Consider the following 6,606-nt stretch of genomic DNA (forward strand, 5'->3'; position numbering starts at 1 on the left):
CAGAGGGACCCAGCCACCCCCTCCCACAGCCCTGGGGATCTCGCCTCTGGGCAGGCAGTGGGGGCTGGAGCGGGAAGATGCAGGGTGTGTTGGGGGGACCGTGTCAGGAGAGCTGCAGGTGCTAACGTGGAAGAGGAGGATGCACAGGGACAGTCACGGGGACAAGGAGATGGACAATTCCGATGGTGGGGGCAGGGCTGGAGCTCCCAGGGACTATTTCTGGCTGGTGGTCCCTGCGTGAGCCTTTGAGGCTATGAGCACCGTGGACTGTCTCCTGGGCCAGTCTCTGGCTGGGCCCCTCCTGGTTCCTCTCCCCTCTGCCCAGCCCTCCACAGCCTGCCCGCTGTGGAAGGGAAGTGGCAGGTCACTTATCCCAAATGGCCCTGGGGAAGTGACCACATTGGCAGGCATAGCCACACAGAGCCACACAGAGCCACTGCAAAGCCCACATGGACAGATCCTGGAGCCACCCCTGCACCATGGGGACCTGGACAGAGACCCTCAGAACCACAGCAGAGGGCAGCCCCCTCCCAGCAGTGCCCCTGGCCCGGCCAGTGCTGGCCCTTCCCAGGCTTGGTCAACAGGTGGAGGGCGGCCAGGGAGAGGCTGGAGCCACTGGGCAGAGCAGGCCACGGCCCCGTGCCTGGCTCCCCAGCTGCTCCCTGCCAGCACCCAGGAGTCGTGTTTCCACGGGGATGACTCTGCTCATTCCTGCGACCCTGTCCCTCAGCTGCTCATAGGCCCCATGGTGAGCGTGGGTGTGCACGCCCAGCCTGGAGCCGCCCCTCACGCAGACCCTCCTGGATGTGCCCACGCAGCCCTGTCATACACCTTGCCACCTTCCTCCCCACTACCCACCCCACACGCACCCCATACTCTGCTTGTCACTGCACAGAAGATGCCAACCTGCCAGATGGCCTTGGGGGGACCCCACGGCTGCTGTGCACCCACCCAGTCTGCAGTCCTTGCTGCCATGATCCTCTGACCTTGACACTGCTCACACTCTCCGTCACAGGAGCCCAAGTGGGGCCATAAAACCCCAGAGACACATGGTCTGGCTCCCAACCCAGCACTCGAGGAAACTACTCTCACCTGAGTTGCCAGAGGCCCCCAGTGGACAGACCCAGTGGTTTCTTCCCAGCCGGCCCTCCCAAGCACTGGCGCTGCCTTTCTTCTGGGGAGCAGGATGTGGCCTGCCCCTCCGGCCACTCTGCCTGTTCCGCCCTGCATCCTCTCCCTTCCTGTCCCTGGAAGACGCGTCTTCTCCGGGGCCTGGTCTGTAGCCTGTTTCCTTTGTACCGTGCACATCTCTCCTTTCATCCTAAATTCCTCTCCTCCTTCCCTTTCATCACCCCTGAAGTCTGGCTGTTTGTTACGTGAGGGGAAGAACATCCTCGTCGGTTTGGCACTTTGAAGCTGGCTTTGGTTGGTGGCTGCCCAAAGCATCGTGGCGGTCGATCTGGTCAGTTCCTGCGCCTGCTGAGGCTGCCCCCTGCCAGTGTCGCTGTCCTCTCCGTTCACCCCTCACCTGTTCTATTCAAATGACCTCCCACCTGCCTCCCCCCCTCTTGCCAGGTCCCTTCCAATCCACCGCTACTGTCCATTTCTAAAAGCACAAATCTGATCTTGCCACTCCCTGCTTACCACCTTCACTGGCTCCCTGCTGCTTAACAGCAAGTCCAAAACTCCTCCCCAGACTCCCGAGGCCCTCCATGAGCCGATCCCTACCTTATCGCTTCCCCCTTCCCCAGGAGCTTCCACCGCCCGGCCTTGCTACCTCCATTTTCACAAACGGGCCAAGCTGTTTCCCACCCGCTTCCCTCACCCCCACACCTTTGCTTGTGGTCTGCTCACCTCCTGGAACACCCCTCCTCTTCGTCTCCCTGGAGAGCTCCACTTTGTCCTTCCAGACTCAACCTACACAAGGACCACCGCCTCCAGGAAACCCTCCCTGAAACCCTCCCCTCATTTGTGCCACCAGCGTGCCTAGTGCCCAATAAAAGTTTATCAAGCCCAGGTGTGGTGGCTCATGCCTGCAATCCCAGCTACCTGGGAGGCTAAGGCAGGAGGATCTCTTGAGCCCAGGAGTTCAAGACTGCAGTGAGCTATGATTGGGCCACTGCACTCCAGCCTGGGCAACAAAGTGAGACCCTGCCTCTTAAACAAAAAAAAAAAGTGTATTGAATAAATAAGTGATGTATGAATTACAGGGACACTCCACCTTTAAACACACGCTGAACGTAAATCCTAACTAGAAACCATGTCTCCTCCGATATCACCACTTCAAGCTCCCCCCTCTCCCCGGCCACCTGGTCAGCCCTTGGCTCACGTGCCTGGTTGCTATAATCCTTGGGTGCCTTCTGTCCTTTGACCTGGCACTTTCTCCCTCCCCATCAGACCTCTATGACTTCACTGCCCTCCTCACCCAGCCCCAGTTAGGGGATCCGAGATCCATCGTTAAATCCCTCCCACACAAACACCCCCACCTCCCAGGGTGAGTTCTCTCTCCTCCAACCTGCGTGTCCCCAGCTCTGCTCTGTCGGAGCCAGCCCCTGAGCAGCTGGATGCGGCTGGAGAAATGATGTGACCAGGCTGGGTTCACGCCGAATTTGTGGTTACAAACTCTGGCTTTGCCTTCAATCCTGCCAGCCCTGGAAGTGTGGATTTTTCTGGTACGTTCACTTTTCCACTTTTTGAGAACAATGATTTCATGCTTTCTCTTCTTTTCTCAACCCCCATCCCCCACTGCTCCCCGGACACTCCCAGCTGATGACCTTGCTTCGCCCTTCACTGAGAAAGTAGGAGCCCGTCCTACACCGTCAAATCTCCAGGACTGTCCATTGCCCCAGCCCCTTCGTCCCCACCCTGTTGGAACAGTGACAGGAATCAAAGGCCAGGCCCTCCACAGGGCTCAGCACCCCGACCCCTCTTGCTTCCCAGGGACCCCACTCTCCAGACGTCTTCTCTCTACGGCCATCAACCTCCTCTGTCTGTGAGCAGACTCTAGTGCCTTCCATCGTAGCACAACAGCAGTGATGACAAGACCACCCTCTCGGCCCCATACCGCCCGTCATCCATGGCCCCATTTTTCTGTTCCTCTTCATAGAAAAACTCCTTGGAAGGCGTCTACACCAGCTGTCTCTACTTCCTTACTTTTTGTTCGCTCTTCAACCCATTCCAACCTGGCTTCCGTTTCCCCCTCAACTCAAATGGCTTTTGTCAAGTCACTAACACCCTCCCTGATGCCAAGTCCAGGAACACGCTTCTGTCTTCACCTCACTTGGCCTGGCCGGCCGCAGCCCCCCTCTGGAACCCGCTGTGCGCTCAGCCTCCAGGGACACGCGCTTGGGGTCTCCCTCCTACCTCCCCACCTGCTTCTTATCACTTTCTTCTGCTTGTCCCTCTTTCTCTCCTCGGTCTCTAAGTTTCTCAGGGTTCAATCTGGTCTGAGTGGCATTGTCCCTATGGCTGTAAGAACGTCATAGGAACAGGACAAACCTCTCCTTTGAACTCCAGACTGGTTTATTCAACTGCCTCCTGGACGGCGCCATGCAGAGAGCTCACCGGCCTCCCAGCCGGGATGAGACTCTGGATCCTTCATTGCTGCACCCACATTCCCCCTCAACCCACGAGACGGCACCACCCCATCAGCTGCTCAAGTCAGAAATCAGGATGTACTTTTTTTTTTTTTTTAAGTGACAGGGTCTTGCTCTGTCGCCCAGGCTGGAGTGCAGCGGCTCAATCATAGCTCACTGCAGCCTCAAGTTCTCCCATCTCAGCCCCCTGAGTAGCTGGGACTACAGGCATGTGACGCTACACCTGGCTAATTTTTTTTATTTTTCATAGAGATGAGGTCTAGCCATGTTGCCCAGGCTGGTCTTGAACTCCTGGCTTCAAGTAATCCTCCCTTCAAGTCGGCCTCCCGGGGTGCTGGGATTGCAGGCGTGAGCCACCACACTGGACTTCAGGTGTCTCTCTGAATTCTCCTTTCCCCTCACCCTCTACATCCAGCCTGTCCAAAGTTCCATTTATACCACCTCCAAAATACACCCATACTCCAGCTTCTTCCATCTCCCCTGGTCCATACCAAAATAATCTCTTGCAATAGCCTGTTTCCTGCTATTTACTTTTTTTCCTGCACCCTCCAAATCAGTCCCAGTAATCTTTTAAAAACAAAAAACTAATCATATTGTTTCTCCTCTTAAAACCCTCCAGTATAACTTCCAGTTGCACTTAGAATAAAACTTGAACCTCCTATGGGGGCCTCCCGGGCCTGGTGACGGAGCCCCTGCCCTCTCTCACTTTTGTCTCTTGATCACGTCCCTTGTCACTTGGCTGCAGTCCCACTGGCCTCCCTCCAGCTCCTTGACCACGGGGCTTGTGCTTGTCTCTGGCCTCTGCCCAGCTCCCGCACTCCATGGGGCTCTCGTCCCCTCTCCCTTCACGTGGCTGTCCCTTCATGTCCCCCTGTGATAAGCACAAATGTCCCCTCTTCCAAGGGGCTTTCTCCCTCCTTCACTCTCCATCACAGTCTCCTGTATTTTCCTTGATATTATTTATCATAATTTGTAATTACTTGTTTATTTCCCTAATTTACTTGTCTGCCTCCCCCACTAGACTGGAATGCCAAGAGAGCAGCAACTGTGTCTGTCTAGGTCACCATGGCCAGACCCGCACCAGGGACATAGTAGGCACTCAATACGTGTTTGTTGAATGAATGAATGGATGAGGCCTTGGATACCTTTCCAGGGATACGGGGGATTCTGATACGTTTCATGCATGCATTCAGTCTGTTCATAGGCCGGAAGCTGAGCTAGCCATGAGTAGGACACAAAGATGCCCCGGCTGGACGTCCTGCCTGCAGAACTGACAGCCCGGGGAGGTGGACGCGGCCGTACACAACTGTGGCAGGGGAAGGTGGGTTGATTGTGACATGGAAGTTCAGGTGGATGATGGTTACTTCCACGTAGGCGGCGGGAAGATGTGGCTTTTCAGTTGGGTCTCAGAGGATGAGTAAGGTAGGAATGTGGCAAAACAGAGGGGAAGGACATCCCAGGAGAGGGAACAGCCAAAGCAAAGACAGAGGCAGGACCCAGGGGACTCACTCACGTGTAGCACAGAAGTTGTTTAGGGACCTGGGGGAAGGTGGGATGGCAGCGGGGCCAGTGCTTGGTGCCAGGCCTGGGGGTCTAGACTTTATGGCAGCTCTGGAGGGCCCCTCATGGGGGAGGGTTGGGGTGGGGCCATAATATGGGCCAGCACATATGTTCCTAAAGCCACCCTTTCCATGTGTCTGGAAGAGATAAGACAAACTGTGTTGTTTTCAATGGGCACCAGTGGAGAAATGAAAGGACATCTGGGACGTATGGACGGTGACTTCCTGGCAGGGGCAAAGCACTGACAATGTTCCATAACATGAAGTAGGCGACATGCTGGCAGACAGACCTCCACGTGGCTCCTTGGGCCACAGCTGGGAGTCAAGCTGGCCATGAGGTCAGCGCCAACTCTCCTTCCACTGGCCGCCGCCCCCACCTGTTCCCTGACATGTGGCAGCTGAGGGTCTGGGAGTCTCCAGGCAACCGATTCCCAGTGAACTTAAGAATGTAGGGCCTGAGAGAGCAATGAGTCCAACTCCTTCTTTTTTATTGTTTTTGTTTTTGGTTTTTAGAGACAGGGTCTTGCTCAGTTGCCCAGGCTCGATCTTAGTTCACTGCAACCTTGAAGTCCTGGGCTCAATCATCCTACCTCAGCCTCCCCAGTAGCTAGGACTACAGGTGTGTGCCACCATGCCCGGCTAATTTAAAAAAGGTTTTGTAGAGACGGGTCTTGCTATGTTGCCCAGGCTGGTCTTGAACTCCTGGCCTTAAGTGATCCTACCGCCTCAACCTCCCAAAGTGCTGGGATTACAGGCATGAGCCACTGTACCCAGCCTATCTCCCTCGTTTTATAGATGGGGAAACTGAGGCCCAAAGAGGCACAGCAACTCCCCCCAGATCGCAAATTATTCATTCAACAAACATTTTCTGAGCTACGTGCTGGACTCTGGTCCCGGTGCCCGGGTGGCCTGCGGCAGTGGCAAAGTCCCTGTCCTCACTGAGCTTGCATTCCAGAGGGAGGAGGCAGGCAGTAAATGGGGAAGCAAATAAGATAATTTTAGATAATGATAAATGAGAGGCTGAGCCAAGGCTAAACCCCAGCTCCTCGGGAGTCAGGGCTGGAGCCCATTTAGCAAGTGAAAAGTCCTGTCGGAACCGCCGTCAAAACAGAAGTTTGGGCGGAAGTGGTGGGTAAATCAGGCCATCCTGGGGGCCTGGAGGTGGTGAGCAGAGAGGGATGGGGAGGGGAGGAAGGGTCGGAGCCAGAGAGCAGGCTGGGCCCAGCTGTCGGCAGGCAGGGAGCCGAGGCCAGGGACGCAGGAGGGCGAGGCAGCTCTTCCCTGGAGTGGGTCCAGCCCGGCATTGTCTCTTTGTGGGGCAGCCAGATTAGAACACCCAAGTCCAGATATAGTCTGACCACAGAGGCCTTTTCTCCCCAGCCTGGACACCCTTTGTGTTCATTCATCCCAAGATGGACTTGCTTCTTTGGCAGCCCAATCACAAGGTGCGG

The sequence above is a fragment of the Eulemur rufifrons genome, chromosome 9 (assembly GCF_041146395.1).
Source record: "Eulemur rufifrons isolate Redbay chromosome 9, OSU_ERuf_1, whole genome shotgun sequence".
NCBI classification, from domain to species: Eukaryota; Metazoa; Chordata; class Mammalia; order Primates; family Lemuridae; genus Eulemur; species Eulemur rufifrons.